The 22,982-nt window shown below is 40.7% G+C and overlaps 1 pseudogene; it reads right to left on the bottom strand.

The window, feature by feature from the left end:
• LOC102179600 lies at positions 15,837-16,945 on the bottom strand (annotated as a pseudogene).

Raw genomic sequence — 22,982 nt, 5'->3', positions numbered from 1 at the left:
GAACGAGCAGGAAGACTTGGCAGGTGTGCCTCCTAAAGTAGCAAGGATCTGCTGACCTGGGCTGAGGGCAAAGAGGTCAGCGATGCCCACATGAGATCCAGGCCTCTAGTCTTGGCCAACAGCTTACCAGCCCCTCAAGTGCCCAGTGTGAGGCAGGTAAGCTGGGCTGGGCCCCAGAAGCTGGGGTATTTGGGCTGGGGTCTTTTCAGTGAGGGCCTGCGGTAGCCCTCCAGCTTGGCTCCCTTCAGGGCCCCCCAGTTCACTGGCCTCGCTGTTCACCCTGGGCATTTTGGGCCCTGTGTCCATGGTCCACCCAGCAGGAGCTGGTAGGCTGGACTGACAAGGCCGGGATCTAAATTGTTTTACTTTCCAGGGTTGCTACCACCAAAATGAAGCCCTCCGTCTAACCAGTGGCTACTAGAAATAAATATTTAAACACTACGTTTGTACAGTGGTACCAGATTACACCTCAGAGGTATGCCATCTTCCTCAGCTACCCAGGCCCAGTGATACCCTCGTGCCTCCAGTATGACCCAGTAAGCCTGACCCAGTAGGAGGACAAACTCTGTGACGTCCATCCACACCCATATTCCCCAGTGTCCGGGAGAGCAGTAACTGGTTAGAGAAGGTTAGAAGACCGAGAGAGGGAATGTGTCTGCAGAGCATTCTCCCCACACTGGGGTGTGGGTACCCCCCAAAAATGCCCTGACCTTCCACCATGTTCTGGCTTAGCTCCAGCCATGTAAAACTTGCCAAGACACCAGATACCACCAGCCTGGCCACAGCCAAGACCAGAAACCACTCATAGCAGGGGGTCCCAGGCAGGGACTGCTGGGCCTTCCAGCTGGGAGAGAAGAAAATGCCTACCCTGCCAGAGACCGTCTGCTGTCTCCCAACCCTAAGATGTTCAGATGCAGCTTTCCTGCTAGGAGGCCAGGCAGTGGGGCGGGAAGGCCCCGCTTCAGCATCTGGAATGAGAGACAGAACCAGGAGAGGAACAGAGAAACAGAAAGGAGATGAAGAAAGACACAGAGGAGAAAGAGAGACAGAGAGAGAAAGAGAAATGAGAACTCTCTGACTTCTCTCAGACAGGATGAAGGTAGCCAGGAGGCAGAGAAAGGTGACCTCCTCAGCCCCAGAGCTCCCCTCCTGCAGGACAGGCTCCGCATGGGAACAAAGCTACCAAAGGCCCACTCCCTTCGGCCAGCTGTGCTCAGGAGGGCTTGCTGGTGACCTTCTCTCCAAATGTAGTTGCATCTAGATGGCAGGCTAGAAAGAAGTTGTTGCAAAGAAGCTGTTGTTTGCCAGGTACCTATAGCCTTGGGCTGCACCATGAAGTAAGGTTTTCAGTAGGTCTGTGTTGTAAATAGAACAAATGGTTTCCACTGTGTTCTTGTGGACTAAACCACGATCACTTTGTGAATACATTGAAAATACACCTCACTACTTGCAATCGTGTTTTCATCTGTCTCTTGCTTTCTTTTACTTTTTCTTTCTTTCCTTTTTTTCTCATATATTTAACTATAAGAGATAAAAGTGGCCAAGGCTTGCCTACCTGAGGTCACCAGGTGAGCCAGTGTAGCTCTGTAAGTGCTCAGGCTCAGGGTATGACAGGGTTCCTATGGACCCTTGCACAGGCCCCAGGACCAGAAGCAGCCTCAGGGGCAAGTCCTGCTGCATGCCTTGATGCTCAGACCCTCAAACCTCCTTCCCCCTTAGGAGTCTCTGAAACCAGGACCCTGAAAACCAGGGTGCCCTGGGAGTGCCAGCTGGCTCAGGTTATTGGGAGAACCACCTACCAGGGGCTGGCCATAAAGGAAGAAAGGGGCTCTAAGCCAGGTGCTCAGCCCATGTGGGAGGACTAGCCCAGTTTTCCAAGGGAGCACCAACTTTGGGCAGGTGTTGTTGGTAGCGCTGAGACTTAGCTGGGATGTGGTATCCTTGAAGCTTGTCCCTGTCTCTGACTTAGCTGGGTATTACTACTGAAGGTGCTTCTTTTTCTGTCTTCTTCCACCATCTAGAAACATCTTGAAAGAATCATGGTGATGGAAAGTAATACTTCACCTTGTTATCATTCCATAACATGACATATTGACATATTTTTTTTTATCCCATCTGACATTCACAGCAGCCTATCTTCTTTCCACTCACACTTTTCTTTGTGCTGCTCTTCAAACACACCAAACACTTTTCTGCCCCAGGACCTTTGCACATGCGTTTCTCCCTGTTTTAAATACTCTTCCCCATGCTGCATTTCCTCACTTCATTCAGGTCTCTATAAAGTCTTCCCTCTTCTAAAAAGACTTACTTCACAGTGTTATGTAATCCATGTGTAATCCAGGAGAGTTTTCTTGTTCTTAAGAGAAACACACTGATGTGTTTAGATACTGTTGTGAATTTAAAATGGCAGCAGATTTTTAAAGATTTTTTGCAGCTTCTCCCATCGAAAGTTATAGTTATTTCCTCACTCTTCTACTCTGGGCCAGCGTGTGACTTGCTTTGACCAGTGTGGTGCAGTCATGTCGTCGGACTCCAAGCTAGAATTCAAGAGATCTTGCAGCTTCCACTATCATTCCTTTGGAACCCAGGTGCCTGTGAGGAAATCCAAGCTAGTTTGCTGAAGAGGTATATGGAGGAGAACCAATGGGCCAGACCAACAGCCCCATCAGAGGTGGTGAGTGAGACCACCTGGGGGCTTGTCAGGACTATCTAACTAAACAAGAGTGAAGAGTCAAAGTTTGCAACTTAAATTTTTTGAAATAAGTTATTCTAAAATTTTTTTATAAGAAAAGAAAGATGAGCTTTCAATAAGAAAGAAAAGACAGGAACGCATGTAAGAATTAAAGATTTTAAAATTTAAAAAAAAATAAAAAAATTAAAAAAAAATAAAAATAAAAAAATTCTAAGCAAAAAAAAAAAAAAAAAAAAAAAAGATCAGAGAGCTATATATCTGGTCAACTGATTTTCACTAAGCTTGCCAAGATAAATTGATAGGGGAAAGAAGAGTCTTTTCAAGAAAATGATATTGGAACAACTGGATAAGCATCAGCAAAAGAATGAAATTGGACTCCTAATTCTCACCATATAAAAAAATTAACTCAAAATGGATCCAAGAGCCAAATGTGAAAGCTACAACTGAAATATTCTTAGGAGAAAACATACGCATAATTATTCCTGATCTTGTACTAAACAGTGATTTCTTAGATGTGATACCACAAACAACAAAATAAAAAAATGAATCAATTGGCTATCATCAAAATTAAACACTTTGTGTTTCAAAGGACACCATCAAGAAAGCAAAAAGACAATACAAAGAATGGGGGAGGAGGCGGTCCTAAGATGGAAGAGGAATAGGACGGGGAGACCACTTTCTTCCCAACAAATTCATCAAAAGAACATTTAAACGCTGAGTAAATTCCACAAAACAACTTCTGAATGCCGGCAGAGGTCATCAGGCACCCAGAAAGCAGCCCATTGTCTTCGAAAGGAGGTAGGAAAAAATATAAAAGACAAAAAGAGAGACAAAAGAGGTAGGGATGGAGCTCCGTCCCAGGAAGGGAGTCTTAAAAAGAGAGAAGTTTCCAAACACCAGGAAACACTCTCACTGCCGAGTCTTTGGTGAGCCTTGGAACCTCAGAGGGCAACAGAACTGGGAGGAAGAATAAGTAAATAATTAAAACCCACAGATTATGTGCCCAATGGTAACTCCCCTCAGCGGAGAAGCAGCGCAGATGCCTGCACCCGCCACTAGAAAGCGGGGGCTGGGCAGGGAGGCGTGGGCTGCATTGCTTAGAGTAAGGACTGGGCCTGAATGCCCCGAGGGCAATCTGAGGAAACTAACTTGGGCTAGCAAACCAGACTGTGGGATAGCTACCACGGGAAAAGCCCTAACCTAAGACACCATCAGGTCCTCTCACAGAACAAAGGACTGAAAAGAGATAGCCAGCTGCAGACCATCCCCCTCTGGTGACAGGCAGCCAGAGCCAGAAGAGGGCAATCACAGCCCTAGAGAGGCATTATCTACCAAACTACAAGCAGGCTTCTTTGCTAACTAAGACTTCTTGGGATTCTGGATGGTCAGCATCCGCCAGAGAAGGCAAGCTGTTTGTATACCCAGAAAACTAAGCATCAGGGATAGGGGAGGCGATAAGTCACAGCGACCGCGCTCGCCAAACACCTCATCACCTGAGCTGCTCAGACCTGGGAAGGGCACAAAACGCAGGCCCAACCGAGTCTGCGCCTCTGAGGACTACCCGAGTGCCTGAACCTGAGCGGCTTAGACCTGGGAAGTGCATGCAGCCCAGGGCCAGCCTCGGATGGTTCCCAGTGGAGCAACCTAGAGCCTGAGCAGTGTGGGCAGGGAGGGCACACACTCCGTGAGTGAGGGCAGGCCCAGTGTGACTGAGACACTGTGAGCACATGCCAATGTTATTTGTTTGCAGCGTCTCTCCCTCCCCACAGCACGACTGAACAAGTGAGCCCAAAAAATTGTCTACCACCACCCCCTTGCATCAGGGTGGAAATCAGATGCTGAAGAGACCAGCAAACATAAGAAGCTAAAACAGAGGGAACCGTCTTGGAAGTGACCAGTGCAATAGATTAAAACCCTGTAGTTAGTACCGACTACATAGGAAGGGGCTTATAGATCTTGAGAAATATAAGCCAGACCAAGGAACTAGCTGAAAATGAACTGACCAGACACTGCCCACAACAACACCAGAGAAAGTCCTAGATATATTGTTACTATTTTTACTATCATTTTTAATTTTTTTTTAATTTTTAAAAAATTTTAAGTCCTCTATTACTCCTTTAATTTTCATTTTATAACCTACTATTACTTTGCAAAAAAAAGAGAGACCTATTTTTTAAAGCAAATTTCATTTATATATATATTTTATAATTTCTGTGACTTTTTTTCTTTCTTCTGTTCTTTAATATTGTATTTTTGAAAATCCAACCTCTGCTCTAGATTTTTAATCTTTGCTTTTTGGCATTTGTTATCAATTTTGTACCTTTAAGAACCCAATCTTCAATACCCATTTTTACTTGGGAGCGAGATTACTGGCTTGACTGCTCTCTCCCCCTTTGGACTCTCCTTTTTCTCCACCAGGTCACCTCTATCTCCTCCCTCCCCTTCTCTTCTCTACCCAACTCTGTGAATCTCTTTGTGTGTACCACATGGTGGAGAACACCCAGGGAACTGATTACTGGCTGGATCTGTCTCTCCCCTTTTGATTCCCCCCCCACTTTATCCTCCTGGCCACCTCTGTCTCCTTCCTCCCTCTTCTCTTCTCTGTATAATTCCATGAACATCTCTGAGCAGTCCAGACTGTGGAGCACACATAAGGAAGTGATTACTGGCTAGCTTGCTCTCTCCTCTTTTGATTCCACCTCATCTCATTTGGGTCACCTCTAACTCCCTCCTCCCTCTTCTCTTCTCCATGTAACTCTGTGAACCTCTCTCAGTGTCCCTCACTGTGGAGAAACTCTTCATCTTTAACCTAGATGTTTTATCAATGGTGCTGTGTAGATGGAGAAGTCTTGAGGCTACTGTAAAAATAAGACTGAAAAAAAGAAGCAGGAGGCTTAAGTCCAAATCCTGAGAACACCAGAGAACTCCTGTTTCCAGGGAACATTAATTGACAGGAGCTCATCAAACACCTCCATACCTACACTGAAACCAAGCACCACCCAAGGGCCAACAAGTTCCAGAGCAAGACATACCATGCAAATTCTCCAGCAACACAGGAACACAGCTCTGAGCTTCAATTTACAGGCTGCCCAAAGTCACTCCAAACCCATTGACATCTCATAACTCATTACTGGACATTTCATTGCACTCCAGAGAGAAGAAATCCAGCTCCACCCACCAGAACACCGACACAAGCTTCCCTAATAAGGAAACCTTAACAAGCCACGCGTACAACCCCACCCAGAGCAAGGAAACTCCACAATAAAGAGAACTCCACAAACTGCCAGAATACAGAAAGGCCAACCCAAACACAGCAATATAAACAATATGAAGAGACAGAGGAATACCCAGCAAGTAAAGAAACAGGATAAATGCCCACCAAACCAAACAAAAGGGGAAGAGATAGGGAATCTACCTGATAAAGAATTCCAAATAATGATAGTGAAAATGATCCAAAATCTTGAAATAAAAATGGAATCACAGATAAATAGCCTGAAGACGAGGATTGAGAGGATGCAAGAAAGGTTTAACAAGGACCTAGAAGAAATAAAAAAGAGTCAATATATAATGAATAATGCAATAAATGAGATTAAAAAACACTCTGAAGGGAACAAATAGTAGAATAATGGAGGCAGAAGATAGGATTAGTGAAGTAGAAGATAGAATAGTAGAAAAAAATGAATCAGAGAGGAAAAAAAGAAAAACGAATTAAAAGAAATGAAGACAATCTCAGAGACCTCCAGGACCATGTTAAATGCCCCAACATTCGAATCACAGGAGTCCCAGAAGAAGAAGACAAAAAAAAAAAAAAAAGACCGTGAGAAAATACTTGAGGAGATAATAGTTGAAAACTTCCTAAAATGGGAAAGGAAATAATCACCCAAGTCCAAGAAACCCAGAGAGTCCCAAAGAGGATAAACACAAGACAAAACACCCTAAGATGCATATTAATCAAATTAACAAAGATCAAACACAAAGAACAAATATTAAAAGCAGCAAGAGAAACACAACAAATAACACACAAGGGGATTCCCATAAGGATAACACCTGATCTTTCAATAGAAACTCTTCAGGCCAGGAGGGAATGGCAGGACATACTTAAAGTGATGAAAGAAAATAACCTACAGCACAGATTACTGTACCAAGCAAGTTTCTCATTCAAATATGAAGGAGAAATCAAAAGCTTTACAGACAAGCAAAAGCTGAGAGAATTCAGCACTACCAAACCAGCTCTCCAACAAATGCTAAAGGATCTTCTCTAGACAGGAAACACAAAAAGGGTGTATAAACTCAAATCCAAAACAATAACGTAAATGGCAACAGGATCATACTTATCAATAATTACCTTAAACATAAATGGGTCGAATGCCCCAACCAAAAGACAAAGACTGGCTGAATGGATACAAAAACAAGACCCCTATATATGTTGTCTACAAGAGACCCACCTCAAAACAGGGAACACATACAGACTGAAAGTGAAGGGCTGGAAAAAGATATTCCATGCAAATAGAGACCATAAGAAAACAGGAGTAGCGATATTCATATCAAATAAAATAGACTTTAAAACAAAGGCTGTGAAAAGAGACAAAGAAGGCCAGTATGTAATGATCAAAGGATCAATCCAAGAAGAAGATATAACAATTATAAATACATATTCACTCAACATAGGAGCACTGCAATATGTAAGACAAATGCTAATAAGTATGAAAGGAGAAATAACACAGTAACAATAACACAGTAATAGTGGGAGGCTTTAATACCCCACTCACACCTATGGATAGATCAACTAAACAGAAAATTAACAAAGAAACACAAACTTTAAATTATACAATAGACCAGTTAGACCTAATTGACATCTATAGGACATTTCACCCCAAAACAATGAATTTCACCTTTTTCTCAAGCACACACAGAACCTTCTCCAGGATAGATCACATCTTGGGCCATAAATCTAGCCTTGGTAAATTCAAAAAAAATTGAAATTATTCCAAGCATCTTTTCTGACCACAGTACAGTAAGATTAGATCTCAATTACAGGAGAAAAACTATAAAAAATTCCAACATATGGAAGCTGAATAACATGCTGCTGAATAACCAACAAATCACAAAAGAAATCAAAATATGCATAGAAATGAATGAAAATAAAAACACAACAACCCAAAACCTGTGGGACACTGTAAAAGCAGTGCTAAGTGGAAGGTTCATCGCAATACAGGCATACCTCAAGAAGCAAGTAAAAAGTCAAATAACCTAACTCTACACCTAAAGCAACTAGAAAAGGAAGAAGTGAAGAACCTCAGGGTTAGTAGAAGGAAAGAAATCTTACAAAACAGGGCAGAAATAAATGCAAAAGAAACAAAAGAGACCATAGCAAAAGTCAACAAAGCCAAAAGCTGGTTCTTTGAAAGGATAAATAAAATTGACAAACCATTAGCCAGACTCATCAAGAAACAAAGGGAGAAAAATCAAATCAATAAAATTAGAAATGAAAATGGAGAGCTCACAACAGACAACACAGAAATACAAAGGATCATAAGAGACTGCTACCAGCAATTATATGCCAATAAAATGGACAACTTGGAAAAAATGGACAAATTCTTAGAAAAGTACAACTTTCCAAAACTGAACCAGGAGGAAATAGAGAATCTTAACAGACTCATCACAAGCATGGAAATTGAAGCTGTAATCAGAAATCTTCCAGCAAACAAAAGCCCAGGTCCAGACAGCTTCACAGCTGAATTCTACCAAAAATTTAGAGAGGAGCTAACACCTATCCCACTCAAACTCTTCCAGAAAATTGTAGAGGAAGGTAAACTTCCAAACTCATTCTATGTGGCCACCATCACCCTAATACCAAAACCTGACAAAGATGCCACAAGGAAAGAAAACTACAGGCCAATATCACTGATGAACATAGATGCAAAAATCCTCAACAAAATTCTAGCAATCAGAATCCAACAACACATTAAAAAGATCATACACCATGACCAAGTGGGCTTTATCCCAGGGATGCAAGGATTCTTCAATATCCACAAATCAATCAATGTAATACACCACATTAACAAATTAAAAAATAAAAGCCATATGATTATCTCAATAGATGCAGAGAAAGCCTTTGACAAAATTCAACATCCATTTATGATAAAAACTCTCCAGAAAGCAGGAATAGAAGGAACATTCCTCAACATAATAAAAGCTATATATGACAAACCCACAGCAAACATTATCCTCAATGGTGAAAAATTGAAAGCATTTCCTCTAAAGTCAGGAATAAGACAAGGGTACCCACTCTCACCACTACTGTTCAACATGGTTTTGGAAGTTTTGGCCACAGCAATCAGAGCAGAAAAAGAAATAAAAGGAATCCAGATTGGAAAAGAAGAAGTAAAACTTTCACTGTTTGCAGATGACATGATCCTCTACATAGAAAACCCTAAAGACTCCACCAGAAAATTACTAGAGCTAAGAAATGACTACAGTAAAGTTGCAGGATATAAAATCAACACACAGAAATCCCTTGCATTCCTATACACTAATAATGAGATAATAGAAAATTAAGGAAACAATTCCATTCACATTGCAATGAAAAGAATAAAATACTTAGGAATATATCTACCTAAAGAAACTAAAGACCTACGTATAGAAAACTATAAAACGCTGGTGAAAGAAATCAAAGAGGACACTAATAGATGGAGAAATATACCACGTTCATGGATCGGAAGAATCAATATAGTGAAAATGAGTATGTATACTACCCGAAGCAATCTATAGATTCAATGAAACTCCTATTAAGCTAGCAACGGTATTTTTCACAAAGCTAGAACAAATAATTTCACAATTTGTATGGAAATACAAAAAACCTCAAATAGCCAAAGAAATCTTGAGAAAGAAGAATGTAACTGGAGGAATCAACCTGCCTGACTTCAGGCTCTACTACAAAGCCGCAGTCATCAAGACAGTATGGTAATGGCACAAAGACAGAAATATAGATCAATGGAACAAAATAGAAAGCCCAGAGATAAATCCATGCACCTATGGACACCTTATTTTTGACAAAGGAGGCAAGAATATACAGTGGAGAAAAGACAATCTCTTTAACAAGTGGTGCTGGGAAAACTGGTCAACCACTTGTAAAAGAAGGAAACTAGAACGCTTTCTAACACTATACACAAAAATAAACTCAAAATGGATTAAAGATCTAAATGTAAGACCAGAAACTATAAAACTCCTAGAGGAGAACATAGGCAAAACACTCTCCGACATAAATCACAGCAGGATCCTCTATGACCCATCTCCCAGAATATTGGAAATAAAAGCAAAAATAAACAAATGGGACCTAATTAAAATTAAAAGCTTCTGCACAACAAAGGAAACTATAAGCAAGGTGAAAAGACAGCCTTCAGAATGGGAGAAAATAATAGCAACTGAAGCAAATGACAAAGAATTAATCTCAAAAATATACAAGCAACTCCTTCAGCTCAATTCCAGAAAAATAAACGACCCAATCAAAAAACGGGCCAAAGAACTAAACAGACATTTCTCCAAAGAAGACATACAGATGGCTAACAAACACAGGAAAAGATGCTCAACATCACTCATTATCAGAGAAATGAAAATGAAAACCACAATGAGACCGCTTCACACCAGTCAGAATGGCTGCTATCCAAAAGTCTACAAGCAATAAATGCTGGAGAGGGTGTGGAGAAAAAGGAACCCTCTTACACTGTTGGTGGGAATGCAAACTAGTACAGCCACTATGGAGAACAATGTGGAGATTCCTTAAAAAACTGGAAATAGAACTGCCTTATGACCCCACAATCCCACTGCTGGGCGTACACACCAAGGATACCAGAACTGAAAGAGACACGTGTACCCCAATATTCATCACAGCACTGTTTATAATAGCCAGGACATGGACGCAACCTAGATGTCCATCAGAATATGAATGGATAAGAAAGCTGTGGTACATATACACAATGGAGTATTACTCAGCCATTAAAAAGAATACATTTGAATCAGTTCTAATGAGGTGGATGAAACTAGAGCCTATTATACAGAGTGAAGTAAGCCAGAAAGAAAAACACCAATACAGTATACTAATGCATACATATGAAATTTAGAAAAATGGTAATGATAACCCTGTATGTGAGACAGCAAAAAGACACAGATGTATAGAACAGTCTTTTGGACTCTGTGGGAGAGGGAGAGGTTGGGTTGATTTGGGAGAATGGCATTGAAACACGTATATTATCATATAAGAAGTGAATCGCCAGTCCAGGTTCGATGCATGATACAGGATGCTTGGGGCTGGTGCACTGGGATGACCCAGAGGGATGGTATGGAGAGGGAGGTGGGAGGGGGTTTCAGGATGGGGAACACATGTACACCCATGGTGGATTCATGTTGATGTATGGCAAAACCAATACAATATTGTAAAGTAACTAACCTCCAATTAAAATAAATAAATTAAAAAAATTTTTTTTAAAGAATGAGGGAAATACTTGCAAATCATATGTCTGATAAGAGATTCACTTCTAGAATATAAAGTAAATTCTTTAAAACTTAATAATAAGGCAAATAACTTGATTTTTAAATGGGCAAAGAATTTAATAGATATTTCTCCAAAAAAGATATATGAATGACCAATGAGCATTTGTATGTAAAGATCTTTGAAAAGATGCACTAAAAGATGCTAAACATGATTAGTCATTAGGAAAACGCAAATCAAAATCATAGTGACAGCCTATCTCATTCACAATAGAATTATTGTAATAATTTTTTAAAAGCAGACAATAGGTATTAACAAGGATGTGAAAAAACTGTAATACTTATATACTGCTGGTGGGAACGTAAAAACATACAACCACTTTGGAAGACAGTTTGATTGTTTCCTAAACATAAAGTTATCATATGATCCAGAAATCCCAGTCTTAGGTATATATCCAAGAAATGAAAACATATGTTCATACAAAATCTTGTACATAAATCTTTATAGTAGCATTATTCATAATAGCCAAAAAGTAGAAACGACCAGAATGTCCATCAATTAATGAGTGAATAAACAAATTGTGATATATCCAGAGGTGGAAAATTATTCAGCCATTAAAAGGAGGAAAGTACTGTTAAATGCTATAACATGGATCAAACTTGGCAATATTTTGATAAATTGAAAGAAGTCAGACATGAAAAGTCATATATTATGTGATTCTATTTATACAAAATGCCCCAAATAGGCAAATCCATAGACATATACATTTATGGTTTTCAGGGACTTGAAAGATGGAGGAAATGAAGAGTGGCTGATAATGATATACAGTTTATTTTTTCAGTAATAAAAAAATTATAGAATTAGACAAATGATGATGGTCATACATTTTCAGTATACTAACTACCAGTGAATTGTATGCTTTAAAATGATGAATTTTATGGTATGTGAATTATATTTTCATTTAAAACACCAAAACATCTGAAAAAGATTTAAAAAAACTAGGCAACTACTAAAATTTCTATAATTAACTTACTCGATTTGTTCTTTGTTATTTGTTCCTTCCCGATCTATATGCATTTTATTCCCTTTTCTTATCTTATTGCATTAGCTAGCACTTCCAATATGATATTGAAAACAAGGAGACGAGAATATACAATAAGAAAGAGACGGTTTCTTCAGCAAATGGTGTTGGGAAAGTTGGACAGCCACATGTAAATCAATGAAGTTATAACACACCCTTACACTATACACAAAAATAAACTTAAAATGACTTAAAGACTTAAATATGAGACATGGCACCATAAAACTAGAAGAGAACATAGTCAAAACATTCTCTGACATAAACTGTACTAATGTTTTCTTAGGTCAGTCTCCCAAGCCAAAGGAAATGAAAGCACGAGTAAACAAATGAAACATAATCAAGTTATGGGCTTTTGCAACAGCAAAGGAAATCATAAATGAAACTAAAAGACAACGGACAGACTGGGAGAAAATATTTGCAAATGATGTGACTGACAAGGGCATTACTTCCAAAATATACAAACAGCTCTTGCAACTCAACAACAAAAAGACAAGCATCACAATTGAAAAATGGGCAGAAGAACTAAATAGGCATTTCTCCAAAGAAGATATACAGATGGCCATCAAGCACATGAAAAGATGCTTAACATTGCTAATTATTAGAGAAACACAAATCAAAACTACAAAGAGGTACCACCTCACACCAATCAGAATGGCCATCATAAAGAAGGCTACAAATAACTAATGCTGGAGAGGATGTGAAGAAAAGGAAGCCCTCCTACACTATCGGTAGGAATGTAAGTTGGTACAGCCACTGTGGAAAAAAGTATAGAGATTCCTCAAAAAACTAAAAATAGAATTGTCATATGATCTAGCAATCCCATTCCTGGACATATCTGGGAAAAAAAGAAAGATAAATGCACCCCATTGCTTGTAGCTTATAGCAGCATTATTCACAATAACTAAGACATGGAAGCAACCTAAATGTCCAACCTGAATGGATACAGAAGATGTGGTACCTATGTACAATGGGATACTATTCAGTTATAAAAGAGAACAAAAGAACACCATTTGCAAAAACATGGATGAACCTAGAGATTATCATACTAAGAGAAAGAAGAACACCATAAGGTATACCTTATATGTAGAATCTCAAATATGACACAAATGAACTTTTATGAAACAGAGACAGACTCACAGACATAAAGCATTGTGGTTACAAAGTGAGACAGGGAGAGGGAGAGGGATGGAGTGGAATCTGGGGTTAGCAGGTGGAAACTATTGTATACAGAATGGGAAATCAACAAGGTCAGAATCTGCCTGCCAATGCAGGAGACACAAATTTGGTCCTTGGTCCGGGAAGATCCCCTGGAGAAGGAAATGGCAACCCACTCCAGTATTCTTGCCAGAAGAACCCCACAGACAGAAGAGCCAGGTGGGCTACAGTCCATGGTGTCACAAAGAGTTGAACATGACTTAGCGACTGCTGCTGCTAAGTCACTTCAGTCGCGTCTGACTCTGTGCAACCCCATAGATGGCAGCCCACCAGGCTCCCCCATCCCTGGGCTTTTCCAGGCAAGAACACTGACTACACAACCACAACTGGATAGCATATTCACTATTCTGTGATAAACCATAATGGAAAAGAATATTAAAAAATAGTGATATATATATACATGTATCTGAATCACTTTGCTGTATAGCAGAAATAACACATTATAAATCAACTATATTTCAATAAAATTTTTAAAATGACAAAGGAAAAGTGTGGTGAGAGGTGACTTCTTTGCCTCTTTCCTGATCTTAGTGGGAAAGCTCCTAGCTTCTCACCCTGAAGTATGATGTTACTGTGGGGTTTTTATAGATTTTTTTTAATAAGTTGAGGAAGTTCCCTTCTATTCATAAGTTTACTAAGAATTTTTATCATGAATCATCAAATGCTTTTCTGCATTTACTAATAAGATCAAGTAATTTTCCTTTTTTAGCCTTTATCCTGTTGGCATGATTACATAATTGATTTTTTAAAGCATATCTGGGATAAGTCCCACTTGATCATGCTGTATATAATTCTTTTTCTACATTGTCAGGTTTAATTTACTAATATTTTGTTGAAAATATTGGCATTTCTGTTCATGAGACATATTTCTTTCCTTGTCTTTGATGGCCTTGGTTTTAGAGTAATGATGACTTCACAGAATAACTAGAAAGTATTCTCTCTGCTTCCATCCTCTGAAAGAGGTTGTAGAGAATTGATGTAATTTCTCCCTTGAATATTTGGTTGAATTCACTAGCGAACTCAGGACTATTGCTTTCTGTTTTAGATTATTAATTGTTGATTCATTTTCTCTAACAGATAAAGGCCTATTCAGATTATCTATTTCTTTTTGTGTGAGTTTTGGCAAACTATGTCTTTCAAGAAACTGGTCCCTTTCATCTAAGTTACCAAATTTGTGGGCATAAGGTTGTTCAAATTATTCCCTTATTATCCTTATGTCCATAGGATCTGTAGTGATGTCCATTCTTTCATTTATTAATAATCCTCTCTCTTTTTTCCTTAATTAACCTGACTGTGAAGTGAAATGAAAGTCATGTCTGACTCTTTGCAACCCCATGGACTGTAGACCACCAGGGTCCTTTGTCCTTGGGGTTTTCCAGGCATATTGGAGTGGGCTGCCATTTCCTTCTCCAGGGGATCTTCCCAACACAGGGTCTCCTGCATTGCAGGCAGACTCTTTACCGTCTGAGCCACCAGGGAAGCCTAGACATATCAATTTTGCTGATCTTTTCAAAAAAGCAGATTTTGAGTCCTTATTTTCCTCTATTAATTTCCTGTTTTCAATCTCATTGATTTCGTTTTGCTTGTTTGTTTTGTTTTTCCTGCATAAAAGACGATCCCAATATCAAGGTATAAGGGAGGGGAGAACAAAGGGCATACCCCTTGGTGTAAGGACACGTGGGGCAGAAGAAGGACAAGCCTCAAAAGGCGGGGTGGGAGGGAACGTCATTACAGTGGCAAAGTATTCTCTGTAAAAAGCTGGAGGAGTCTCCACAGCCTCAGAGATTGAGGGGAAGGTCACCTTCTCAGTGAGGGCTCTCCAGTCAAGTGTTCAAAGGGAGGGAAACGTCTGCGCCTCTTCTCTTGGTTCTTGTGTTGCTGATTCTGTTCCTGACACCAACTGTCTCGCTGTGTCTCACTGTTCTCACTGTTTGCTGGACCCAGAGTAGGCCAGGCGTGAGCTAAGAGGCTGGAAGAAGACTCAAGGAGTCGTGGGAACTGCAGACACGTTTATTCTCTCCCGGCTGACACAGCAGCTGTATCAGTAGACATGCTGTATTCTCTCTTCTTGTGGCTGACCCCAGACACAGCCCTGACGCAGCAGTAAGGCTGCCACTCTTTGCGTGGAGTTGCTGAGTTGGACATGACTGAGCGACTTTACTTTCACTTTTCACTTTCATGTATTGGAAAAGGAAATGGAAACCCACTCCAGTGTTCTTGCCTGGAGAATCCCAGGGACGGGGGATCCTGGTGGGCTGCCATCTATGGGGTTGCTACCCATTCCAGTATTCTGGCCTGGAGAATTCTGTGGACTGTATAGTCCAAGGTGTCGCAAAGAGTCGGACACGAATGAGCAACTTTCACTTGGAAAGCGTCCATTCTGTTGCCCACTCTGGGTTACCTTCAGCCTTGTGTAAATAAGAATACTGTAGGGCTCAGAATCAAGAAGGAAATGGCAACCCACTCCAGTATTCCTGCCTGGAGAATCCCATGGACAGAGGCGTCTGGCAGACTACAGTCCACGGGGTTGCAAGAGTCAGACACAACTTAGCAACTAAAGCAGCAGGAAGCAGGGCTCAGAAGGCAGAGGTTCACTTGTATGGATTAAAATTCAGCAACTCCAGCTGCAGAGCAGTGCTGCAACTTCTGCATCTGCACTAGCAGGGCCCTCTAGGGGGAAAAGCAGCCTTGGAATAGAGACACATCTTGGAGCCAGTCATCCTCTGGGTACAATTTGATCAGGTCAAAGATTTCGCCTAACTAGTCAGCTTCAGAGTTTTTACAGAAGAGAAGTTTTTGATGAAACATGTCTGCAAAGGTACAGCCAACCTTCCACATGTCCACAGGTGTTGCATACGTAGACTGCAAAAGAACTTCTGGAGCAGAGTGTAACAACCACAGGTGTAGTGCCATCTGGTAGCTCTAAATTCTGGCTAGGCCAAAGTCAACCAGCTTGACAGTCCCATCTTGTCACCAGAATGTTCTCTGGCTTCCGGTCTCAGTGAACGATGCAATTAGCATGAGGGAAATCTAAGACGTGAAGTTGCTCAGTCATGTGCATCTCTTTGCAACCCCATGGACTGTAGCTTACCAGGCTCCTCTATCCATGGAATTTTCCAGGCAAAAATACTGGAGGTCTCCACTGGCAAGCCTGATGAGGGTGCCTTGTCTAGACATGTCCTTAGGTCTTGATCCACACGCTCAAACTCAAGGGTCACTTTGATCTCCCGATTAGTTTGGGCTGTAGCACAGACATCAATCAGCCCAACAAGGACGGGAAGCTCAAAAGCCTCTAGTTACTGCAGTAAGGCCACCTCACAAACTATGCTGATGGCCAGGCACACTCCAGTATCTCCTCCATAGGGGATTCTTATGTTCCTGAGGGTTGCAAAGTGGCCACTGTGTGGACCACTGTCCCATAGACCCCAATACCAATCTCAGCCACTGGCTCATATCGAGGGGTAGCCATTCTCAGACCAGAGGTGACTCTCACTCTCTGTTGGGAGCTGTGGAGGTGGCCTGTCACTGGGGCCCTAGAGCCAGTTCCTATAGCCATACACTCAAGCCGAGGGGCAGCTGTACACTCCAGGCCCAGTCACGACACCGGACACAGACTAGAGTTGTCCTCTTCACCTCCCCCTCACCATGTGGCCAGCTGCCAAAGAGGCATGGGAAACTGCTGGTGGGGGGATGGGGGGGCTCAATTTCATTGATTTCTGTTTTTATTATTTCTTTTCTTCTGATTATTTAGGTTTAACTTACTCTTCCTAGTTTCTTAAGATTGAAACTTAGACTATTGATTTTAGATATTTCTTTTCTTATATAAACATTCAGTGCTATAAATTTCCCTCTCAGCACTGCTTTGCTCTATCCCACAAATTTTGTTAGGTTGTTTTCTTTTTCATTCGTTTAAAATAACTTTTTAAATTTATCTTGCAATTTCTTCTCTGACCCATGTGATATTTAAGAGTATTTCATTTAATCTCTGTGCAGTTTAGGAGTTTCCAGTAATTTTTCTGTTATTGATTTCTAATTTAATGTTACAATAACCTAAGAGCAGACATTGTATGATTTCTATTCATTTAAATATTTTAAGAATGTGGTCCATTTTATTGCCCAGAATGTGGTCCATCTTGGTAAATGTTCCACGTGAACTTGAGTAGGTGTATTCTGTTGTTGTCACATAAAGTGACCCTACAGTGATAATATTCTGTTGCTTGATGGTGTTGCTGAATTCAGTTACATCCTTCCTGATTTTCTGCCTGCTAGGCTTGTCCATGTCTGATCAAGGGATGTTGAATTCTGCAACTATGCTAGTGGAATCATCTGTTTCTCCTTGCAGTTCTATTAGTTTTTGTCTCACATAGTTTGATGCTGTGTTGTTAGGAGCATACACATTAAGGATTGTTAAGTTTTCCTGGAGAATTGATCCCTTTATTATTATGTAATGCACTTCTTTATTCCTAATAATTTTCCTTGATTTGAAGTTTTCTCTGCCTCTAATTAATATAGTTACTCTTTTGATTAGTGCTATCACGGTGTATTTTTTCCATTCATGTGCTTTTCCTCTATATGAGCTTTTACATTTGAAGTGGGCTTCTTTAGACAACATGAAGCTGGGTCTTGTTTTCTGGCACACTCTGACAATCTCTGCCTTCTAATTTAGATCACTGATATTCAAGGTGATTATTGATATAGCTGTATTAATATCTACCATATTTGTTGCCATTTTCTGTTTGTTGTTCTTATTCTTTGTTTGTATTTTTGTCTGTTTTTTTTTTTTTGTGGTTTCAAATCTTACTTCATACTTATATGGTTTCTGAGAAGTTGGATGTAATTCTTATCTTTATTCTTCTATTAAGTATGGTAGGGTTTTTCCCCCCCTCTGATTTCTTCTAAAATTTTATTCTTTATCTTTGATTTTTTTTAGTTTGAAAATTATATACACTAGGTGTAGTTTTTGTTTGTTTGTTTGTTTAGTTGGTTAGTTGGTTGAGAGTTTTTTGCATTTATCCTGCTTGGTGTTCTCTGAACTTCCTGGATCTGTGGTTTAATATCTGACACTCACTTGGGGAAATTCTCAGTCATTAGCATTTCACATCATTTCATCTATTATCATATCATATCATTATCATTTCAAATATTTATTATTTCTGCTGTTCTTGTTACATGTATGTTATGTGTTATAGCTGTCCCTTGTGGCAGCCATCCCACAGTGCTTGGATATTCTGTTTTCATTTTTTAAAGTCTTTGTTCTCTATGCTCTTCAGTTTTCAAGGTTTTCTATTGCTATTTTCAAGATCAGAGGTATCGTCTTCAATCATAAAGTCTGCTAGTAAGCCTATCAGAGGCAGTCTGTTACAGTGTTTTTGATCTCTAGCATTTCCCTTCAGTCTTTCTCTAGTATTTGCATCCCTCTGCTTACACTGCCCATTTGTGTTGGGTACTGTCTATTCTGGAGAAGGAAATGGGAAGCCACTCTAATATTCCTGCCTGGGAAACCCCACGGTCAGAGGAGCCTGGTGGGCTGCAGTCCATGGGGTCGCAAAGAGTCAGACACAACTTAGCAACAAAACAGCTGTCTACTTTATCTGCTAGAGCTCTTAGCATATTAATCATAGTTGGTTAAACTCCCTGTCTGATTATTCCAACACACCTGTCATGTCTGGTTATGATGTTTGCTCTGTCTCTTCAAATTGTATATTTTGTCTTTTAGTATGCCTAGTAATTTTTCTTGATAGTTGGACATGGTGTACTGGGTAAAAGGAACTGCTGGAAGCAGGCCTTAGTAATATAGTGGTGAGGCATGGGAGGAGGGGAAGTGTTCTGAGTTCTGTGATTGGTCTCACACTTTTAGTGAGTCTGCACGCTGGTGCTGTGAATTTCACAAGTGTTTCTCAGTTTTCTTTCCTCCCCACCTTTGGTGAGACAGGATGGCTAGAGTGGTCTGGAGCTGGCTATTTCCCTTCCCCCAGATCAGTTGGGCTCTGATAATACCCCCAGCAGCCTAAGCTCTGGCTCACTAGTTTACTCCGAGGGCAGATTTTGTTAAGAAGAACAGAGTGCTCTGGGCATATTTCATAATGGTTCCCTTTCCCCTCCACTGCCAAAAGTACACAGGGATTTTTTTTTTTTTAATCTCCTCTGATACTATGAGGACCTGGTCAACTCCTGGAGGTTAGTCTTAGTACAGTGGGGACTGGTCTGCTGAAGTTTTTAATTCTCAGACTTGTCTACACTGGGCTTTCAACAGTTCATTAGTTATAGCTCAGATTTCCTACCCTGGCACTGGACATGATAGTTTCCAGCCGTGAGTCTCTGCCCTGGGAAGCTGTGGCTCCATGTCTTCACCTCTGTCTCTCCAATCTTGGGGGCAGTGACTGGCCTTACGTCTTTTACAAATATCCCTCTTTTACAAATCCAAGAAGAGCTGTTGACTTTTCATTTTGTTTAGCTTTCTAGTTGTTGGGACAGAGTGGCAACTTCCAAATTTCTGACATGTGGATCCCTATTATTAATAGTTTCCATTTAGTAATTTTAAAAAGTATATCATCTAATTTTAAAGATATTATCCATATGTAGTAAAATATTTTGTATATAAACTGAAATTTGTACTCATCTTGCAGTTAGTGCTGTTATACTGGTTTAAATTCTAAAAACAAAATCTTCAGTGGTTATACAGAATGGCAAAATTGAAGTAGCTCAAATTCTGGATCTTAATCTTTCCAGTCACTGTACTATTGTCATTTGTCAAATTTGCAGTTTAAATGAAGGAATTTACAGTACCAAAGGGTTAGAGAAAAGAGTTATGTCCCACATGGCTTCCAATCCCTGACGACTTACTTTGGACAGCACGTTTCTGGGCTGACCATATACCTGTGATTTGTTCTTAGTTGCTCAGTCATGTCCAACTCTGCGGCCCCATGGATTGTAGCCCACCAGGTTCCTCTGCCCATGAATTTTCCAGGCAAGAATACTGGAGTGGGGTGCCATTTCTATTCTGGGGGAATCTTGTCAACCCAGGGATCAAACCCACATCTCTTGAATCTCCTGCATTGGCAGGCAGATTCTATATCACTAGCACCACCTGGGAATACTTGGGAATCCTCCAAATTAACTTTCATGTAGACTACAAACTTTATTAAAGGATATGAAATAAAATCATGCTAATCTGTAGCACATGATATATACTCATAGTAACCCTAGAAACTGTTTAGAATTTAGACCAACAAAGTATCTTATCATGTTGTTGTTATTCAGTTGCTAAGTCATGTCTGACTCTTTGCAGCCCGCATGCCAGGCCTTGCTGTCCCTCACTATCTCCTGGAGTTTGCCCAAGCTCATGTCCATTGAGTCAGTGATGCCATCCAATTATCTCATCTTCTGCCATTCTCTTCTTTTGCCTTCAATCTTTCACAACATCAAGGTCTTTTCCAAGGAGTCAGCTGTTCACATCATGTGGCCAAAGGATTTTATCACACCCAGTGATTTAAAAACAATCTGAAGTCTGACTGGGCGGACTTTACTATTCTTTCTTTCTCTACAGAAGTCTCCCCTTACTGCCCAAACCTAGGAAGACAGCTCCCAACAGCCTGCCCTTGGTTCACTGCCTATACTTCCTGTTCCCTTCATGCTTTATAGTTTTTATTTTAGTCAGTCCTCAGGAGAATTATGAGGTTAGAGATTATATTCCTTATTTCACAAATGAGGAAAGAGAGGCACAGAAACTGGGGGAGACAGAGCCTAAAAGCCAGGTTCTCAGCTACTTTGGTTTTGGGCCCAGTTCCTCACCCATGGGACCCCATCCAGATGGGTCTTTCTCAAAAGTTCCATGGGTTGACCCCAAACCACCTTTCTACTGACAGGTTTACCCCAGCCATGCTCCCAGGAAACTGTCCTCAGCCCAGGGTCACCGTCAACCTAGAAAAAAAACTGGGAATTCAGGCACACTGAGGTACCCAAAGGCTATCCAGTTTCCTTTCTCAGGAGGTATTTGCCTTGAACAAAGAAGGTATTTCTTAATTAATCAAAAGAATGCCTCTACAGGGTATCAGGCCCCCTCACTAGGCTGCTGGAATCATCTGTACATACATCCCTCTTTCTCCATATCACCTCAGGAGTAGTTTGCTCCCCAAAGATGAGTCCTGCCTGAGAGTAAATCAAGAGAGAGAGAGATCCCAAATTCAGATCAGCCCCAAAGTGCATTTAGAGTAACAATTAAATGATTCACTCTCTTGACTTGTGTCTGGTTATATAAAGCTAAGAAAATCTAGCCTCTCCCCAAATGGCACTGCATCCAACAGCCTAGCCTCTGCCCCAGGAATGCAGCCAGCCTCAGCAGGGCTTGCAGAAGGTGCTGTAAGAGACAAATGCTCACAAACTCTAGAAAGGGGTCCTGTCCTTCTCTGTGTACTCAGATACTTCCCTCCAGAATTACTAGATTTACCCAGCTTTGTAAGGGTCAGCATTCTCGTTTTTGTCCTCCAGGACTGCATAACTCATTAAAGTTCTTCAGCACAGACAGATTAGGGAACAGCCCTGAGAAAAATGTATATATGCTTTAAGAAAAAAAAAAAGGTTTCAGATTCTAATTTATATCAGCCAGGATTTAGTTACAGGAAACAGAAACCACTCTAACAATTTTAAGCAAAAAGGAGTTTAGACAGGAAATTAGCAGCTTTCAGTTTTATTGAGAGGGCTGGAGGAATAGACACAGGCCAGGCCTGTTGGAGTGATGCCCAGGAAAATGCCTGGGGACTGGCTGCCTCAGCCCCATGAGGCAGGTGGCAGTCAGGGGGTCACTGCTGCTGCCTCTACACATGCCTTGCAGCCACACAAAGGAACTGAATGAACACTGGAATGCCCCTGCAGAAGAAACAACCACCACAACTTTTCTTGCTGGAATATTCCAGTGCATCAGGAGGATGCACTAGAACTCAAATCACAGTGACATGCACCTAACTGGCTGAGCTGGGAAGAGCCAGCTCACCCCAGCCCCACATTCAGTGACATCATACAACTAGCTTGATGGAAACTGACCATGGTGGGAGTTCTCACACCAGAGAAATCAGCAGTCATTAAAAACTAGGGTTTACTTTTAAAAAATTTTTGGAGAGCTGGTTGTTAAATATTTACCAGCACACCACTGGGCAAAACCCAGTTCACATCTAGAACTCTAGCTGCAAGGGAGGCAGGAAATTTGTTTACTTTCCAGTCTTTGAAGGAACAATAAAAGGAAGGTAGAAAGGATGCTAGCTGTCAAACCACCATCCATTGCACACATATCTGGTAATGTACTCCACAGTATATTTGCACATGTGTGAAATGACGTGTGACTGATAATGCTGCAGGGTTTTTAGTAATTGCATTGAAGCAAAATTTCTTAACACAAATTGTTCTTGAGCTAATGTTGAAGTTTATTAACCCTGCAGCAAAGCCACTGGCAAGCTGACAAAATAGCATTATGGTTCAAAGAGGGTTTGGAAAATGTTGATGTGTAACTACAG

Source organism: Capra hircus, chromosome 21 (assembly GCF_001704415.2).
Source record: "Capra hircus breed San Clemente chromosome 21, ASM170441v1, whole genome shotgun sequence".
Taxonomy (NCBI): domain Eukaryota; kingdom Metazoa; phylum Chordata; class Mammalia; order Artiodactyla; family Bovidae; genus Capra; species Capra hircus.
Note: the sequence above shows the minus strand (reverse complement) of the source record. Positions and strands in the feature narration are given on the sequence as shown.